Source organism: Marmota flaviventris, chromosome 2, assembly GCF_047511675.1.
Source record: "Marmota flaviventris isolate mMarFla1 chromosome 2, mMarFla1.hap1, whole genome shotgun sequence".
Lineage (NCBI taxonomy): Eukaryota > Metazoa > Chordata > Mammalia > Rodentia > Sciuridae > Marmota > Marmota flaviventris.
This window is the reverse complement of record NC_092499.1, coordinates 196199358-196219294: the sequence shown is the minus strand read 5'-3', so window position 1 is coordinate 196219294 and position 19937 is coordinate 196199358. Positions and strand designations below refer to the sequence as shown.

The 19937-nt window shown below is 60.6% G+C and overlaps 1 long non-coding RNA gene across 4 annotated transcripts; it reads left to right on the top strand.

Annotated features, from left to right (window-relative positions):
• The first annotated feature begins 10786 nt into the window (after positions 1-10786).
• Positions 10787-19580, top strand: LOC114101456 (uncharacterized). 4 transcript variants are annotated; one of them, XR_011706788.1, is made up of 5 exons: positions 10787-11017; positions 11115-11292; positions 14111-14403; positions 16355-17599; positions 19130-19580. It is a non-coding gene; the product is annotated as an uncharacterized lncRNA (long non-coding RNA). The 4 variants fall into 4 exon arrangements; XR_011706789.1 differs by lacking the exons at positions 10787-11017; positions 11115-11292 and adding an exon at positions 13651-13839; XR_011706790.1 differs by lacking the exons at positions 10787-11017; positions 11115-11292 and having other exon boundaries at positions 13851-14403; positions 16355-17179; positions 17484-17599.
• The last annotated feature ends 357 nt before the right edge of the window (positions 19581-19937 follow it).

Genomic DNA, 19937 nt, shown 5'->3' with positions numbered 1-19937 from the left:
TGTTGTCTACCATAAATATATACAACTATCATTTGTCAATTAAAAGAAAACTCAAGCTGGAGATGGTGGCACCCACCTGTCATCCCGGCCACTTGGAGGCTGAGGCAGAAGGATTGCAAGTTTGAGGCCAGCCTCAGCAATTTAGTGAGACCCTGTCTCAAATAGAAAATAAAGGGCTGGGATGTGGCTCAGTGGAGAGCCCCTGGGTTCTACCAGCACCCGCTGGAGAAGGAGGTGCCCCTGCTCCTTCAAAGCCAGCAGCCTGGGCTCTAGCTGCCCCACCCCCCACCCCGTGAAGGCAGCTGGTGAACCCTTCAGCTTCGGGGGGTCTCTCCGCAGCCACTCAGTTCAGCTGCCCAAGAGCTGCGGCAGCCCAAGTGGAATTCAGCAGCTGAGCCTCGTGTGGGGCCGGGGTGCTGGGCCCGGATGGGCCCCCGGGCGGGACGCTGGTCCCCTGGCCCCTGTGCTGGATGATGGAGGAAGGGGGGAAGGCAGTGGGGCAGAGCACCCGGGGCTCTTCTCCCTGTCGCACAGAAAGAGCTGCCTGGGCCGGGGCCGGGGCCCACGCCTGTCATCCCAGCGGCTCAGGAGGCTGAGGCAGGAGGATTGAGAGTTCAAAGCCAGCCTCAGCAAAAGCGAGGCGCTAAGCAACTCAGGGAGACCCCGTCTCTAAATAAAGTACAAAACAGGGCTGGGGATGTGGCTCAGTGGCCCGGAGTCCCTGAGCTCAATCCCCAGCACCAAAAAAAGAAAGAGCTTCAGGGTCGACAGGAGGACTCTCCCACCAGCTGCTGCAGGGTCCCAAGTTCATCAGCGTGAGTGACTGAGCACTGCGTGCAGGCCCCAGCCCAGGCTCAGGGGCCAGGTGTGGGCAAGGCACACGTTCCCGTGGGGGAGACAGACACCGGGGAATGAGCCAATGAGACCCAGCTTCCGCCCTGGCTGTGTGACCTTGAGGAAGCTCCTTCACCTCTCTGTGCCCCATGAGGATAATACAGCAGAGTGCAGGCCGGGATAGAGCAGCCGCCTCTACATGCAGACACCGCTGTTATTTTAAGTCAATAAGCAAATAAATACACGATTCTCCATAATGACAAGTTCTGGGCACAAACAGAGCAGCGGCTGGAAAGAGCTGCCTGCTGTGGCCGGGCCGTCCTCGAGGGCCCTGGGAGGTGGCGGTCAGGTCACACCACCCTGCACCGTGTCCGGTGAGCGGATATCCGAGACTTAGCAGCGTTCGCAGCCCCCAACGCCCCGCGGCCGCGGCTGCACAGGAGGCAGGTAAATTACCTGCTCTTCCGGGGCAGGAAGGTGTCTTCTGTAATCAGCTTTGAGATCTGAGGATAAAGGGGGATGGGCTGAGGCTCTGGTCACAGGGCCAGGCGCCCTGCCGGGAACCGACCACAAACCCCAAGACTCAACTCAGGCTCCAGCTCGCGGGCCGCTGGGACTGACCCTCTCTGGGCTCCTGGGGGAGTCTTGGGGCACCCACCTCGGGCAGGAGAAGGGTCAGGGTGTTGGGGCCACACGGAGGCGACATGCTTAACGCTGTGGACCCAGCGGTGGCCGCTGAGGGTCTAAATCCACAGCAGCTTCCCCGACTGGTTACATTGTTGCTGTTTTTGTTGTCTGCCACTTGCTGGCTGGGTGACCCTGGGCAAGTTGGGAAACCACTTGGAACCTCAGTCTTTTCTTCTTTAGCACCGAGTGCTGATAGCCCAGCAGTGCTAGGTGTGAGTCAACGCGTGGTGCAGAGCAGAAGTAACCCCACTTCTGTTGGGGGGTCCCTGAGAGCCATTACCTGTCCCAGACAATGCTTCCAGCACCTTCTATGGATTCATTCACTTAATCCTTACAAGTATTATGGTCATTTTCCAGGTAAGGACCTCAAGAACACCAGGGGCAGCCATTGTCTGCCCAGCCCCAAGAGGGTGCCAATCACACAGACCATGACAACCGCTGCCCTGAAGCTGTGACACACAGAGAGGTTAAGTAATGCACCCAAGATCACACAGCTGGCAGAACTGGGACTGGACCCCGCAGCTGGTATCCAAGCTGGACTCCCACTCTGGGTCAACCCCAGCCCCTGTCCTGGTGGCCCTTGAGACGGAGGATTTCTGGGATGTCAAGACGGGGTTTACTGGAGCAGATCTGCTGTTATCCTAAGGCCTCTGGCTCTGGGGCTCCTGACATTTTGTCTTCTAATCGCGTCAGAGCGAGGCCCGAGCGTCTGGCTTGCCGTGCACACCGCGGTCTCACGCAGGGACACCCAGCCTCGGAGACTGACACTCAGAAGGCCAGGAGGGGACACAGCCGGACACACTGGAGAGGGTGTCTGAAAAAAATAAATCATCTCTGCTTTTTTTTTTCTTTTTTTTTTTGGTGCTGAAGATGGCGAGTTCTACTTAAAAAAAAAATCAGGTCTGTCTCTCTTGCCATCACATTTCATGGCCACCAACGCTGCTGCCGTCCAGGGCACCTCCCCGGCCCCGGGCGTGTCCCCGACGGGCCCTGCTCCCCGGGCATCAGCCCCGGCCCAGGGCAGCTGCCAGTGACTCAGGCGGGAAGAGGATTCTCTGGAAGTTCCCGGTGAGAAAGGGAATCTGGGCTCTGTGCGCACAGCCCGGGAGGAGCCCAGGTGACGCTGGCTTGTGTCAGCGCACCCCTCGGGGCAGCGGGCACCTCGGTTCGCCCTCTCCTGCCCGGGCCTGCGGAGGGCGGGGCCTCCACACCCTGCACCGAGGCTGGCAGATGGAGGCTGGCGGATCGAGGCTGGTGGATCGAGGCCGTGCATCTGGGAGGAGGCTGCCCCGGGCTCGGGATAAACAGGGCAGGACCTGAGGAGCCAGCGCCCGGCTCCAGGACTGTCCCTGAGCTCCCGGCTCCAGGTGGCCGCCCAGCGCTCATGCCCAACCCGGCCAGAGGAGGCTCAGGGCAGAGAAGCAGCACAGGGAGGGCCTGGTTCAGTGGCCGGCTGTCACCTGAGCCTGGCCACGTGGTCCCCATCTTCTGTTTCTCCATTGGGGGCAGCCCTCCCCCTCCCCCGCTGTCACTCCCTGTGGTTCCAGAGGGAAGGGCCCCTCTCCCCAGCCTGGCTGGTGAGTCCCCAGGCCGGGCCCGTAGGCATCTTCCAGGACCCTGGGCCTTGGGGACAGCTTCTGGACTGGCACGTGACCCAAGTCAGGCCGATCCGAGTTAGTCCCCAGACTTATAAGGACTAGGCAGAAAGGTCAGCCTTTGTCCAATTGGCTGATCCCACAGGATGGAAGCCCAGGATTCAGGGAACTGTCTTTGCCACCATATGGGTGACGCTAGGAGACACAGAAGAAAGCTGAGCTCAGAGTTGGAGAAAGCGCGAATCCTAAATAGCAGGTGCACCTGGATCCAGCCACTCCTGAAGCTCAACCCATCTCAGGACTTCATTTCCTTAAACCAGTGCATTTGCAATAGGTCACCCCACCTTCCCCTCAAGCTCACTGGGTCGGATCTGCCTCTGTCGCTTTCAACCACAGACCCTGACTGCACAGGGGACAGCAGCGCTACCCCCTGTCGGCAGGCGAAGGCCGGGGCAAGCAACTCCCCGAGGTCCAGGCAAGTGCTCTGGGGACTCGAGGAGAGACACCAGAAGTGGCTTGGGGATGAGGAAACCTGAGTTTCCATCCCACAAAGTCCCTGGCTCCGCCAGGATCTCGGGGTTCCCTCAGCCCCGGCCGCTCGCTGGCGATCTGCGCACCGAGCCTGGGCCCGGCCGGGTCACCCTCACGGCGGCAGCAAGTCCCGCTACCCGAGTGGACAGAGCGAGACGGGGCCCAGGAAGGCCCCGCCGCAATGAGACAGCCCGCCGCGGCTCATCTCACCCCCTGCCACCTGTCCCTCGCTCTGCTGGGGCTTTACGGTGGCCCCAATGTGTGTTGCCACAGGTGGTGACGGGTGACGGGTCCCACACTCTCTCCTCCCCCAGGGCTGCCTCCCTGCAGGGCCTCCGTGTCCAGGCCCCAGAGGTGCTCCAGCCTGTGCTGCGGTTCCCCCCTCGATTCCCAGTAAGTACCTCTGGCCCCAACGCCCAGGCTGGGAGCACCTCCACCGGGAGGACTGGCCGGCTGCGGTTCTGAGGACTGACCACTGGACCACACTGCCAGCCCTGTTTACTTTTCATTGTGAGACAGAGTCTTGCTCAGTTGCTGAGGCTAACCTCCAACTTTTGATCCTCCTGCCTCAGCCTCCACCGTGCCTCACCATAGGAGGGCTGGCTTCTGAGCCGGCCGTGGAAGGAGTAGCCACTGTGTTGGTGGCAAAGTCCTGGGGTGACTCTGATACCACACAGACTGGGGACAGCCAGGCTCCAGGCAAAGTCCTTGGAGGCCCCAGGCACAAGGACACACATGGTGCCCACATGTCTGTGAGTAGCCGGGAGGGGAACTGAGGGCAGCTGAGAGCCAACGACCAGGGGCCTGAGGACTTGGAGGTGGTCACCAGGGGTTTCTTGGAGAAAGGAACACTGGCACATTTTTCTAGAACCTTCCTCCATCCAGAACAGCCCGGACACCTGCGGGGTCCCTCTTACTGACGCCGTCTGCCCAGAGACCCTCCGTCCTCGCCCGGCCACGCTCTGCCCTGCGCTGGGCCTCCCGCCGCGGCCGCTGCTTCTCTCCGTGGCTCTGGTCCTGCCTGGCCCTCGGGGACGGCTGTGGCCTGTCTGTGGCATCTCTGCCTGAGCACCGTCCTCACCCGGGCAGGGGTTTCCAGTCCCTTCCCCGCTCTGCCCAGAGCACCCGAGAGTGGCCGGCAGCAGCAGGCGCCCGGTGAATATGGCCTAGAGAAGGTCCCCAGGGGAACGAGGCGGGGGACCTGCTCCGCTAGGGGCGTGCAGGGTGACCCTGCCAGGGCCGGCCACCCACAGGGGGACGCAGGTTGTAAACAGCACAGACCAAGCTCTGAGGATGGGGGTGAAGTGGCCACACCTTCAGGATGGGACAGCGGAGGACACAGGCAGGACCTGGGCGAAGGTGAGCAGGGAGCACTGCCGAGGAGAAGGGGGAGGGGGAGGGGGAGGGGGAGGGGAGACGGTGGGGGAGGGGGGAGGGGGAGAGGGAGGAGGGGGAGGGGGAGGACCCTCACCCCCCAGCCTCCTGGAGCAGGAGCTGGAGGTCCTGGGACACCTTGGGGACCTTCTGGGGTGGCTGGGGTGTGGCGGTCCCCTCTTCCTCCTCCGTCCTTCCTCGCAGGAAGGCCAGCGCGAGGCCAGGGCTCCCTGCTCCTGGGCGGCCCTGGCGGGTTCCAGCTCCCGAGCTGAGGGTGCCCGGCCACCCGGGTCCCTGCACACGGAGGTGCCGGGGTCGGCGGCAGAGGAAGCCTCGGGGTGGCCAGAGTCACGAGCTGCTGACTCACCCCGCGGGCCCTGGGTCCAGCCCCACCTCTGTCCACTTCCTCCCTTGGGCTGCTGCGGCCCAGGACGCTGCTTCCTGAGTCCAGCACTTCCACGGAGGCAGGGACGGCCTCGCCCTGGGTCTCTCCCATCTCTCGTGTCGGCAGGCCCCGGCCACCGTCTCCGCGCTTTCTGACCGGGACAGCGTCCCCACGGCCTTTACAAAGAGGAGATGACCAAGCGCAGTCCGGGGCTCCTGGGGAGGTGTGAGTCAGGGCCCCGGAGCTGGAAGCCCCCAGCCAGGAGTCGGCCCATCACACCTCTCCCCCAGCCCCTGGCTTGCAGCAAACTTGTTCACCGAAGCACTGACTCATGTGCAGCTTGTGGTCAGCTCTGACACTCAGATCATTCTCTGCTCATCTTGTGCCCAGCGGGTGGCCTTTAATTAGGTGCTGTCAACTTCCTGTCTGTCCATGTTGTCTTTCCCCCTATTTTTAGCAGAGTATATGAAATCTAAAGATATGACAATGACGGGGATGAAAGGTAGAAATTGCTATAGTCTAAGTGTTTTAAGTAAATTATCACTTAAAAAAAAAATCACTAAGTAACCCTCCTATTTCCATTCTATGGACAGGGAAAGTCAGGGTTGAAAAGTCAAATCACTTGCCAGGGTAACAGAGCCAGGGCCGTGTCTGGTGAAGCTGGAATACGACCAGCCATGTGACTCCAAAGCATAAGGCCAGCTGGGTCCAGCAGGACAGCCCAGGGCCTCCACCCCAGCACCCCACCACACACCTGGAGATTGGAGACCTCGGGCTGCATTTGGCATTGCAGGCTGTTGAAAGGGACCCAGGCTCCTTGCAGGTCCCCTCTCTATCCCCTACAGTGAGTTAGCAACTCATCCCCGGGCTGGTCCTCACATCACAGAAGGCTGCCACAGCTCACTCATCACCTCTTCACACAATCATGTCCAAAGAAGAAAGAGAAGGGAGCAAAGACATTTCTCCTTGTTTGCTTTTTTCTTGTCAGAAAGGAAAGTCTTTCCAAGAAGCCCTGGCTGATGGCAAGGCTGTCCCCTGATTCTGACACCCCAGCTCCTTAACCTGACTGGCACAGGCACCAACGTCGGTTGGCAGGATCTCCGTAAGTGGTACGTGGACGTAGTTGTGTGTTTTTAAAATAGTTTTAGTGTTACAACCAGAGATATGGAAAATATGCTCCATGTGTGTAACAGGATTCGTAGTGCACTCTGCTGTTGTATATCAATAAAAAAATAATAAAGAAGGAAAAAAATAATCTCAGTGTTAAGAATTTAAATGCATTTGAAAAAACAGAGCTAAATCGGCAATCAGCACCACGTGCTCATGACTTTTGCATCATCTGAAAATCTGATTCAAATAAAGTCTGGGCTCCGGTCAGCCCAGCTTCCCTGGGCGGGGGGCAGGGATCTTGCTGGGCCTTGCCCGACCCACCTCTGTGGGTGGTGTCCTTGACCTGCCCTCCTGGAAGCTGCCACAAATCCTGTTTCTGTAAAATCAAGACGTCAATCATAAACACACGGATGATTGGGATTTCATGTCCTGGTCAGGAATTTTCAGATTTTCCTAAAACGTAAGATCTTTTCGTTTCATCACCCTCGGCCCCAGCCCTGGACCGCCACGCCCCGAGGCTCTGCTGAGGACAGCGGAAAGTCCAGGGTCAGTCCGCAGCGAGGGCAGCGGTTCCCGGGGGCGGGGGCGCGCTCGCCTGGCACAGGCCAGCCCCAGCTCCATCCCGGCCCCACGACTCTGGGCTCGGTGGACCCCACGAGCTACTCAGCCTGTCACTGTCACCAAGAGCCGCCGGGGACAGCCCAGAAACCAGTGGGCAGGAGTGTGTCTCCAGAGGGACACTGTGGCCACTGCGACTCCGACTCCATATGGTCGCCAGGAGCCATGATGTCGTTCTTCCTTTGATTTTTTAGCCACTGACACCTGGGAACGCCACGTCCGGCTTGGGGTCAGCCGTTGCCAACTGTCTGGGCACCAACTGCGGCAGCGGTGCCCCGGGAGCGCAGAGGTCCAGGGACACGGGGGATCGTGGGACGGAGTCTGGGGTTGTGCAGGGCACAGCCTGAGCGACTGCACCGTGGGCAGCACAGCACCAGGACTCACACGGGAGGACTCAGCCGTGGGCGTGGAGGCGGGGGCTGCTGGAGGCCCGGGAGGCCGGGTCCTTGGCTGCTGCTCCCTGTCCTCACGCTGTCCCAAGATTCACTCTTGATCTTGGCTCCGGCCTGGGGGGCAGCCACCCAGACGCCACCGGGAGTCGAGAGGGACTCACCTGAAAGAGACCCCCTCAGGGACCCGGGCGGGAGGCCACCCCTGGCCGCAGAGGCCCTCCCAGGCCCGTCCCCGGGAGGCGGCCCCTCTCCAGCTCCGAGCGGCCTTCCAGAGGCCTGGGGTTCTCTGACACCCTGCTGGCAGCTCCCGCCCAGGCGAGAGGTCAGAAGTGGCCGTCCCCGCCCAGGCGAGCAGCAGATGGGATTCTTCTATCAGCGACGGTTTCCAAATCAAGACGCTTCGTGTGGACACAGAAGCCTCTGGCCTCCCCGAAGCCCTGGTGCTCTGGCCCCTGGGGCCTGTTCCCACGTGGAAGTTTGAGGCTGGAGCCAAGCGGCTGTTGGTCCTTCCAGGCGACACAAGGGCTACCAGGGTGCCGCAGCCCCTCTGCTCCCTGTCGCCCCCGTCACTCCTTCCCTGGATCCCCATTTCCTCAAGCAAAAGTGAAGTGGGGTGTGAGGTGTGGTCAAGGAATGTACCAGGAGGGGACAAGGACCTAGTGTCGCTATAACAAAATACCTGAGGCTAGGTGAGTTGTCAAGTAAAGAGGTTTATTGGCTTCGAAGTTCTGGAGACTCAAGAGCATGGCCCTGGCAGCCGCCTGGCCTAGTGAGGGACTGGAAGCGGGTGGCCTCACCATGGCAGAGGAAGTGCCCGGGTGAGACAGGAAGCGAGAGACAGGAGGGGCCCAGCTGGCTCTTTACTGTGACCCATTCTCGTGGGAACTGATTTATTCCCAGAGACCCCACCTACTCGGCCGTGCCAGGGCCGCTCACCAGGGCGGAGCCCCAGGGCCTGAGCACCTTCCACCAGGCTTCCCGCATGTGAGCTTTGGGGACACCCCGGCCACATACACTGGAACCACAGCAGACCTGGAGGGGGGAGGACGGGGGCCTCAGGAGCCATAGGAAGAGCACCCCCAGAGAGAGGAGCCCGAGCCGGGCAGTGCCTGTGTGTCTGAGGGACAGCGAGGAACGGGGACAGCTGGGGAGGAGGGCGTGTAGCCAGAGCGGTGGCTGGCACCCATCTTGCAGGGCCTCATGGGGTGAGTGGGAGCCACGGAGGGTTCTAGGCAGAGGGGTGACACGGTCACAGAGTCAGACCTGGGTTCGCACAGACTCCTGCTGTGTGTGACCTGGCGGGGGACAGCGTGGCAACAGGACCATCAGGGGCCTACTGCAGTGGCCAGGTGCAGACTGATGGTGGCTGGGCCGGGGCAGTGGTCAGGCAGCCAGGAAGAGGAGGCTGTGCTCGGGACACGTGCTGTGGTCCTTTTAGCATTTAGCAGAAACTGGCCTCATCCGCTGCCCCGCCCCACTGTGCTTGCCCAGCCTGCCCCGGGGCCTTTGCACCTGCTGATTCCGTGCTGGGGTTCTCTGTCCCCAGGAAGCCCCATGGCGTCCCCACTTCCTCAGTGTCCCCAGCTGTGGCACGCCCACCTTCCCGGCCCTCCCCTCGGGCCGCTGGCTCTGATCACCCCTCTCTCTCTCTGCTCCCCAGCAGTAGCCTCCCGAGGGACCCGAAGATGCCTTGTTCACCTCTGTCCCAGGGTGGGGACCGTGTCTGGAGCAGCAGGTCTTCACAGAAATAGAGAGACCTCGGCTCCGCCCCTTGTTACTGCGTGACCTTGGGCATGTGGCCTCCCCTCCCCCAATGTCCTCTCCCAAGTGGGGCCAACTGTGGGACCCTCAGAGGGTCGTCCTGTGGGTCCAGGAAGCTACGGCAAAGGGCCGGCCCCGGGCGGGGCTTGTGTTGCTCCCAACCTTAAGAGAGAGCAGGAGTGGCCCTGCGGGACAGTGGCCTGTGGGACAGTGGCCCTGTGGGACAGTGGCCTGTGGGACAGTGGCCCCAGCAGACAGTGGCCCCAGGAGTCAAGGAGGGAGAGGCCCAGCTGGGGACAACTTGCTTTCCACGTCCTCAGTAGGAGATGACAAGAGGCCCCGGGAGCCGCGTCCAGGCTGCGGTCCCCCCCCCCAGCTGCTGCCCCAGACCCTCCACCGGGGCTGCTGCTCCCTGGGGCTGGAGCTGACAGTGGCCCTGCCCTGGGTCCTCCAGCCCCTGGCCAGCTCATCCGCTGCCCTGCTCCGGGGCTTTCCCTCCGTGGGACCCTGGGTACGGGTGGGCAGGGTGGTGGGTCCCCTGAGGCGGGATCCTTCTGCCCTCCGCGGCTTCGAGGACCGTCCACCGCCTGCCAGGACTTCACTGCAGACGGGCGTTGGCTGTCGTGGGGACGCGTTCCCTCCTCTCCCCGCTCCTACCCAGGAATGGAACCGCTGGGCCACGCCGTGTCCGTCCTTCAGCTCTGGAGGAGCGGCCAGGCTGTCCCCAACGTCCGCCCGCCCGTGAGGGGCCCGCGCTCCACCTCCTCCCGGGCCCTTGTAGTGACTCCTTCATCGCCCTGAGTGGCCAGGCCCCTCTTTCACTCTGTCCCCTCCCCTCGAACCTCATCCACCAGCAGCGCACAGAAGTGCTCCTGGGTGGCCCTCGAGACCAGGAGGTGACACCCGTTCCCTGTGACCCCGGCCGCCGTGTCAGGCCCCAGCCCACAGCGGCCCAGGTGAAGTGACCCCGGCAGAGTGGCCCTCAGGGGCCGTGCAGACGGCCAGCCAGCCATCCTCCAGCTGCAGGCAGACAAGAGTGACCCTCCCCAGAGCCAGTCACCAGGACACCAAGCCCCCAGTGTCCCCACTGAGAGACCCCAGCCATGGCGGAGCAGGGACAGCCCCAGGACCCGAGAGACAGGAATCAAGGAAACCGAAGGGCTGGGGCCTGCCGTCCCAGCAGGGTGAGCCGAGGCCGGCCACTGGAGAGGCCCACACAGAAGCTCGGGTCTGTCCAGCCCAGGCCACGAGGGCTGCTGGCCCTGGGCACCCAGACATCAGCGCCGCTTTCCGGCCCCTCTCCCTCTGCATCAGGGACCCCTTGTCCTGAGCTGACGTCATGGCCACGTAAGCCACGGCAGCAATGCCCGAGCCCTGCTGACCGTGGCCACCACTCTGACACAAGCCTCTGACTGGGGGCCTGTTCTTTGTAGAAAGTGAGAGGCGACGTAGGGAGAAATGGCACCCACCTCCGTCCCCACCCGGGGACGGCCCCAGAAGCCTGGAGCGGGGCAGCCCGCAGCCCGTCTACACGGGGACACAGGCCGACCCCCTGCACGCTGGGTAAGCGCTCGGTCACTGAGCCGCGACCCTCACTTTTTAACTCCGCGACAGGTTCAGCTGCTAAGTTGCCAGGGCCGGCCTCCAGCTTGCCATCCTCCTGCCTCGGCCTCCCAAGGAGCTGCACCGCAGGCTGCGCCCTCGCCCAGCTTCGGGGTCCCTCCAACTAGGTACAAAGACCCCCCTCGTCCCCTCAGGTGGGATTGCCTCTGGCCCTGGCTTTTCTGGTGACAGCCGGTGGGCTGCTTTCTGCGGCCTCCTTTGCAGGAAGGACACTCCCGTGGTCCACGCCCTGTTCCGCTCTGCACAGGGCCTGGGGAAAGTCCACCAAGAGCCCAGAGGCCTGCAGACAGGGGAGCCTCCTGAGGTTCAGGACCAGTGAGGGCAGCCGGGGCTAGAACTCAGGTCAGAACTCCTGCGGCCACCCCATCCTGAAAAGCCACAGGTTTGTGGGTTGATGGGTCCATCTGTCTACACGGCGATTGATTCTGCTTCAGGGTCTGTGAGACACCAGGGAACTTTGAAAGGGCTGTGTGGACGGGCCTCGGCACCGAGACGCCAGAGGGCCTGTGGGGCCACGCAGGGCCCCAGCAATTCCCCCACCCCACCTCCCTCCCCACCTCCCTCCCCACCTCCCCTCCCCCACCTCCCTCCCCACCTCCCCTCCCCCCTCCCCCTCCCCCTCCCCCCTCCCCCCCCTGCCCCGAGCCTCTCTTTGATTTATTGGCCCTTTGCCTGGAACAAAGTCGCCAGTGCCTTAAGATCAGACTAAGGTCGTTAAAAGTGGTTCAAAAGGTCCAGAGAGATTGTGACAGGGACACCATCTCCCCCACGCTGCTCCCAGCTGGTATTCCAGGTACCCAGGAAAGGAGTCCACAAGTTTCCTGGACACACGCAGCCTCCTGGGGTACGTGCCCCCTTCCTGTGACCCAGGGCACACGCAGCCTCCTGGGGTACCTGCCCACTTCCTGCGGCCCCGAGGCCCAGGGCACACGCAGCCCCCCACCGGGCTGTCCTCCCTCACTGCCAGGCTGGCCTAGAGCCGCCGTCACCTGTGCTAAGAGGTCCCTTCTCTAAGGACCCGGGATTCTCTGTGATCTACCAGCGGTTCTCCTGCTGCGGGGCGGTGAGGGTGTCCCTACTGCGCGCCCTGCGCCCCGGCTCTGCACCCCACCCCCACCCCCACCCCCACGGTTGGCTTTTCCTCGTTGGCTTGCTCTGGGCTGAGCTCCAGTGTGTGAGCTGATAAGCTCCGGCCTGGGGAGGGGCGGGGGACACGGGCAGGCAGGGGCGGCACGGGGCCTCCCACCTCTGCCACCCAGCAGGGGACACGAGTGGCCGTGTGACAGGAGGAGGTGGACCTGTGTGGGTGTGGCGGTCCCAGGCAGCTGGAGGAGGAGGAGGAGGAAGGGGAAGCCGCTCCGGGCCCACCCCCACGGCGGCTCTTGACTCAAGGACAGCACGTGGGCTGGGCACAGGCTGGCACTTCGGGCCTCTCCTGACCAAACAAGACCCACGGGCAAGTCCGAGCACGGTCCTGGCCAGCCGGGGAGAGCGGGCACAGCCCACAGACGGCGTGGGCCTGCGGGGACAGAGGGCGGCCGCGTCTCCACGGCCCTGGGAACCACACTGGCCCGTCTTGTCCACGCCACCTCACTGAAGGCCTTTACCCAGGGCCACGGCAGGGGACGGTTGGTCTAGGTTGCAGGGGGCAGAAAGGGGGACAGCGCGGCGGGCCCAGGGAGCCGGACACTCAGCGGGACGGGCAGGCTGTGGGGCCAGAGCCGGGGCTGCCGGGGCTTGGTAGAGGACGGCCTTCCCAGCGGTGCCACCTGCCACCTGTATGGCTCCCAGGGGCTTCCCGGGGTCACAGGGCCATGTCCCTGTCCCCTCCAACCAAGGCCACGTGCCAGCCTGGCCACGCTCCTGCCCACTCCCACCTCGGGGCCTCGATCGCTGCCCCTAAGCCTCGGGCCTCGCCCCCCACCTCCCCTCGTCCTCCGTCTCCCTCTGGAGATGTCACCTTCTTCTCCAGGAAGCTTCCCCGATGTCCCCGGATGGGTCTGGGCATCTTCGGGGCTGTCACCTGCTCCCGTACACGACCCGTCCCACCTCTAGTCACCCTGGACTAGAGCCCTCTGTGTGTGACCCTAAGCAGCCCAGGCCGGGCCGGCCTCCGGGCTAACTCCTCCATCCGCCTCTTATCCCCACGACCTCAGGCCTCGGTTTCCTTGTTTGGGAAGTGGACACAGCGGCGGCCCCTGTGGTGATGGGCTGGGAGGGAGGAGGACACCTCACAAGTGCTTCACACACGGTGCCACGCGCGGGGCTCGCCGTCCGCCAGCGCTGGCCGTGTCCCCCCCTCCCACTGGCCATAGTAGGTGCTCACTTAGGATTTCCTGAATGAGCAGACGCAGCCCTTCAAGTGTGTCCCAAAGAGCAGCTGAGGCAAGGGGTGCGTGTGACCTCAGGGAAGAGTCTCTGAGAACACAATCCGAGGAGCCGAGCTGCATGATTTACAACTAGGCGGCCTCCACCCGCTCCTGGCCGGGGGGGACAAGAAAACAGAACGTTTCGTGTGGTCACATTAGAAATGGCGGCACAAAAAAAATGGCTTTTCTTCTTGTTTGATGTGTTTTTTCCAATTTCCTCTAATAAGCAGGATTTCAATTTAAGTGGAAAAACATAACAGCAGACCAGACAGAGGCCAGGAGCCCCAGCCCTTCGGTTCTGTGCATGTTTCCCACAAACTGGGGCCCGGGTGGGCGGGGCGGGGCAGGCAGGGGCCGCGCAGCTGGTGGAGGTGAAGCAAGAGCGGAGCCGGCCCAGGGCTCGGCCAGGGGAAGCGGCACTAGTGACCAAGGTCCCAGCTGGTGGGTCCTTCTAGACGTGTCCCCCAGAAACCCTCCCCAGGCCCCAGGCTGAGCCAGCGGCCTGCGTCACACCCCAGGGTCTGCAGAGAAAAGGGTCTGCCATGTGGCCACGTCCACAGGTGTGACCCCACCCGACCGGGCCCCATCCCCTCCCCCGACCTGCTGCTTGCTCGTGGGTTGCCAAGGTAACCGTGTGGCAAGGCCACTAGGTCACTGGACCCAGCCTCATGAGCATGGTGATGCCTTCCGCCGGCAACAGGCTGAGTCACCTCCAGAGGCCCTGGGGCTGCGGTGGCCACGGGGAGAGGGGGCTTTGTGGTGTCGGTCCCCGCTGCCCACTGCCTGGGCCTCTCCCCACGCACCGCGTGCCCTTCTGCTCTGCCGCCTTAGGATGCAGTGGAGACCCTCAGCAGGGCCGGCTCCTGGCTTGGGACCTTGTACCCTTCAGAACTGTGAGCCCAATGAGCCTCTCCTCTTCTGGATCACCCAGGCCCCAGGCAGAATTTAAGGAGCAACACAAAATGGACTTAGTCCCACTTCACAGGGAGGAAAACTGAGGCTGCCAGGATCTCATGACGGCCCCAGGTTGCCCCGCAGAGTTGCCCAGGTGGAGTCTGAATGAGCACCGTTGGGTTTCGCTCTTGCCTCTGTTGGTGGTCTTCTCGTTTCTGCTAAACCAGATGGTGAGTTCCCTGAAGAGAGATCGCCACCGTGTTCCCCAGGGCCTGGCCCTAGGTCTGGCACCTGGGAAAACCGGTGATGGGGAAATGAATGCAGGGCGGGTGGATGGGGAGAGGGAGGGGGAGAGGGATGCTGTAGAGGATGGAGGGGTGGTGGGTGGAGGGGGATGGTGGGGGGATGGCGGGTGGATGGTGGGGGGATGGATGATGGGTTGGTAGTGGATGGTGGGTGGGTGGTAGATGGACGGTGGATGGTGGGTGGGTAGTAGATGGATAGTGGGTGGGTGGATGGTGGATGATGGATGGATAGATGGATGGTGGGTGGATGGTGGATGGTGGATGGTGGGTGGGTAGTGGATGGATAGTGGGTGGATGGATGGTGGATGGTGGATGATGGATGGATAGATGGATGGTGGGTGGATGGTGGATGGTGGATGATGGATGGATAGATGGATGGTGGGTGGATGGTGGATGGTGGGTGGTGGGTGGGTGGTGGATGGAAGGGTGGTGGATGGTGGAACATGAATGAGAGGAGGAGTAGAGTGCAGGTGTGTCGTGAGCAGGTGACTGAATACATAGGAAGAACTAATCAAGGCTGGGCTGGGGCTCAGTGGCAGAGTGCTCACCTCGCCTGCGTGAGGCCCTGGGTTCGATCCTCAGCACCACATAAAAATAAATAAATAAAGTCATTGTGTCCATCTACAACTAAGAAAAAAGCCCACACACACCAAAAAGGAACTAATCACATGACGTGAAGGTCCCAGGGCCAAGGTGCCCGTTCCTGGACGTTGGATGTGGCCTTCGGCGTGGGCACCTCCAGACAGGTTTGACTCCAGACAGGTTTTATTTGGGTTTAAATTTTTTGAAATAAGTTGTTACCATTTAAAAATTGGGACTTTCACATTTAAAAATCTATAAAAAAAAAAAATCTGTGGGGACTGGGGCCGGGGCTCAGCGGTGGAGGCTCGGCTCGCACGTGCGAGGCCCTGGGTTCGATCCTCAGCACCACGTAAAATTACAGTGAAGGCCTCGTGTCCTGCACCAGACCTCGCTCCACGGCAGGGAAATGGAAAGGCGCAGAGAGACGACGGGAGGGGACTTCTTTATGAGGGGGACATCTCTGTGGCTCTGGGCATGAGCAACCCCTCCTGGGGGCAGGGGGATGTGGTGCTCACAGGCAACGACCCAGGGTCTGCCCAGGCCCCGCTGTGGCACCCTGTGGCCCTGTGCCCTGCGCAAGGCGCTGGCTCCCCCTGGGCTTGGCCCTCCTCATCTGTGGAGAGGTGGTGCCCGTGCCCCCTGGCGGGTGCCAGTCTGCTCCCATGGGATGCTCTCCGTGTGAGCTGCCACTGTCTTGGGCAGGGCTGGACTCTGTCACCTACTTGCCGTCTGTGGTGGCTGAGAGCAGCCATCCCCAGTGGAGGGCAATTGTGCCCCAACCCAGGGGCATGTGGCAATGTCCGGAGACGTCTTGGGGAGAGGCCACCAACACCTAATGGGTAGAGGCCAAAAACTGTGGGGAGCCACACTGAGTGACCACGCCCTCCAGTCCTGGTGCGCCAGGGGATCTGGAAAGATCTCTGGAGCTTGGCGCGGCAGTGCCATGGCTCCAGACTTGGTCTTTGCCCCACTCGAGTGGCAAGGCCAGCCTTCTGAGAGGCATTCCCCTGGTTGAGCTCCACTCACCTGTTCTTTTGTAATCCTACCCCTTTGCCCTGTTTGGGATAGAATGTTCCCCGGAAATTCCCTTTGTGTGTCCCCTTCTCTTGCTCTGCCCTTGGGTGTGGCCTTCCTAGCTGTCAGTCAACCTGCTGACAGCAGACATCATGAAGCCAGACTCAACCCCCCCAAACCTGACCCCTGGCCTGATTTGAATGGCTTCTCCCCAATAAAAGGGCATCTCTCTCTCTCTCTCTCTCTCTCTCTCTCTCTCTCTCTCTCTCGGCCTCTCCAGGGAGGCAGAGGCTGAAGAGGCTGCCCCAGGTGTGACAAGACTCTGGCCCTGGGCCAGCCCAGCCCCTGGATCTCAGGCCCAGGATAATCCCAGCCCAGGGTGCCCGGACCCAGCTGGTTCCCAGCCCAAACACCAGGCAGGAATGCATCCCTGGCGCCCCCCAGTGGCCTGGACCCTGAACTACATGATACCCCCCACCTGGAGTGGAGGAGGGGGCCCTCCCAGGGCCTTTCTTCCCGCCAATTGGCAGAGGATGTGGAAGCCGCAGAAGTTGAGAAGACCAATTGATGTGAACTTGATCTCAGCTCTTCCACCAGCTCTCTGGGAGACCTTGGACAAATGCCATGACTCCTCTGCCTGTTCCTTCATCTGCAAAGTGGGACATGTTCCCGACTGCACAGTGCTGCTGGGAGTTCAGATTAAGTGAGGGTTAGATGGCGCACCTGGGCCGCGTCCCAGTCCTCCCTCCGAGGCGTGCTGTTGCTGCCTTCATGTCAAACCCAGAGCTGTTAGCATCTGATGAACTTCCAACGTGCCCCAAAAGATTTTTAAATAATGGCAAAATACACAATTTTGTTGCAAAGCCACCATTACAGATGTGGAAAGAGAGCCACATAAAATAACCGCTGGCCTCGGAAATACTGTGCGTAAGGGATATCACTTTTGTTTGAGGTGTTTAACAGTGCGCGTTTACAATACATAAGAGAGACAAAGACCTCACTTTCCCAGTATGTAAAGAGCTCCTGCAGATCAATACAAAGGTGATCATCCAATAGAAAAGGAACAGTGATTGGCCACCAGAAAAACGACACAAATGGCCTTTGAGTATGTTTTAAATTCCAAACCCTAACATAGAAAGGAAGCCCCCCACCCCACCCCCCAGGCTGGAACAGAAGCCTTCTCTATTGGCAAGGCCAAGTCCACAAGTGAGGATCCGGGGCCATGGTTAGAATGAGGAGGAAGCAGGCTCACATAGGTTGGGTCCCCCTTAGACAGCACTTAGACGCTCATTGTCAAAGTTCAAAAATGCACCTGGGCAGTTCCATGGCTAGGAATTTGTCCTGCAGAAATAACAGACCCAGGACCCATTCTGGGGGAAGGACGCTGACCACTGCATTGCTCCCTACAGCAAGCCTGAAACTACCTCGGGGACCATCACCCGGAAGCTGGGTGGGACGCCGCTACATCCAGACGGTGGACTTCGTGAAGAGCGCTCTCGAGGCTGATCTGGAAAGACCCCCCCAAGTACGTGGTCAGTGGGTAAAGGAGTGAGTGGAACCCGGCCCTGGGCAGGGGTGGAGCGGCTGCTGTTTGGAGAAGGCCGCGGGGGAGCTGGGCCCCCGGCTTCTCTGCATTCTGGATCTCCGTGGGGATCCCCAAGAAGTGGTGACCCGCGTGGCAGCTGGGCGGGGACAGGGAGAGGCAAGGATTGGAGGGAAAACATCCACTATAAATCTCCAGGAACCTTTTGAACTGTTTAAAGTGTGAGCACAGTTTCCCATTAAGTATTTGGGAGGTTTTTAACGCCTTGATAGATGGAGGAAAGAAACCCCAGGTGGGACCTTCTTCCAGGGCGGGGTGACGCTTCTCTCTGGGTGACTTATTTTCTTCTTTTTACTTAAACCGATTTTCTAATTAAAAAATAATAATTCTCAAAATAAATTGAGGCCAAAAAAAATTTTTTTAATTTTATTTAAAAGCAAGACCTGGGCGTTTTCTTGGCAGTCAGAGGAAAAACCAACTCTGTTAATCAATTTAAAAAAAAAAAAAACTTCCTAAATGGTCAGATTGCTGTCATGGCCAAGAACATTCATTAGCGAGTGGTCAGGTAGTTGGAAATCTGTTCTGTGGACACTGCGACGTCGTACGCTGTCCACCGCGCACCTGCTAGGCAGGATCCCATCGTCTACCTCTCTGCGGTGAAATCCTGACCCGCCACTTATTACTGGGGCACACTAAGCCACCCCAACTCTCTCCGCCTCGGTTTCCTCATCTGCAACACGAGGAGGCCATACAGCTGACAGCAGGAGCCTGTCCAGCGCTTAGCTCCAGGTGTCCGCAGAGAGGGGCTCCGTCCAAGCAGGGAACCGGCAGGAATTCTGCACCAGGAGGACCCCGAGGAGGAAGGCCAGGATGGGGCCCTTCGCCTCTCCCGGGATCAGTGCGCAGAGTCCCGCACACCACCCGGCTCAGCGCCGCGCTCCTCCGACAGTTTGGAGAGAGTGACACCAAGTGGTCATGTCTGGAGCTGAGTACCCCAGCCTCCAGCCCTGGCCTTGAGCAAACGTGAATCCTTGGTTTTCTGGGCTGTAAAGCGGAGGCGACGCTGCCCACCGGGCAGAGCCGAGGGGAGGAGGAAGCCCCGAAACCCGCGGAAATCCGCTCGCGGGCCGCTGTGCCTCACGACTGCAGGGGCTTCGCTGGTGGCATTGCGCAAAGCAGCGCCCCTCAGCACGTGGCTACCCTTAGCGTTTCGCCCTCAGACCCCCCGATTGCCTTCCCCCACCTCCCCCAGCGTGATGGTCAAGCAAAGTCTCCCCAAGAGCCCAGAGCGCGCGTGGGGCACCGCGGGCCAAGGCCACTCCTCTGCACCCCCCGGAGGACATCTGGGCCACAGTCTCCACGGGACTCCAGCGAATCTTGCGCCTTCCTTACACTTACCGGTGCCCCTTCTTAATTACTAGAGCAAGCTGCAGGCTCGGAGTCCCCAGAAGGCAAGATTAGGCTGGACTTACTGAATTACATGTTCTCACAATGTTTACGTTTTGCGGTCAGGTGCTGATGGCCTTCCCTCCCAGTAGACGTGGTGGATTGCGTTACTGTCAAAGTCTTCCTTTTATTGGCTGTTCCCCGACGACCCTCCCTGCTGGAGTCAGGCCTGGCTGTGACCTCCTTTGGCCGATCCGTGTGAGCTAAGCTCCCTAGGAGAAGCCTCCGGAGCCATCCCTGGGTCTCCATTAGATCTCTTCTCTCTGCTGGGACAGCGGCCTACCCCAGCGGCGCCCGCACCTTCAACAGGGACCTGAGCAAAGGAGGCCCCCGGACCAGAGCTGCAGCCAGCCCCCACCAACGAGTCCTCTGAATGACAAACTCGCCTTGCGGGAGCACCTCCGGGGAATCCGAGTTTTACTGCAGCGACGCCTAGCCCCGGTGGACTGACGCACTGGACACAAAGTTTCCTTTAAAAATGAATGTACTTAAGTCAAATAAACGTTTTCCAAAAGAAAAAAAATGAAGTAAATAATGTTCAGGAAGTAGGGGGTATATGCAATAATGGTAGTTATGGGATGGTGAGATTTGAGAAAACCATAGTTTTAAATGTGAAAATCGTTTCTCCAAGTTGTGTGCAGACTATCTCACCCCCCAGCCAACATTTCAAACTTTCCAGTCTGCCTCTCCCATGAAGCCTTGTGTGTGTGTGTGTGTGTGTGTGTGTGTGTGTGGCGGTGAAGATTTTTTGTTATTTGCTCCATTTAGATGCACATGACAGAGGAGTGTATTTTGAGATACACACATGGAGTATGACTTCCCATTCTGTGGTTGTACATGATGTGGGTTCACTGGTCTTGTATTCGTGTATGAA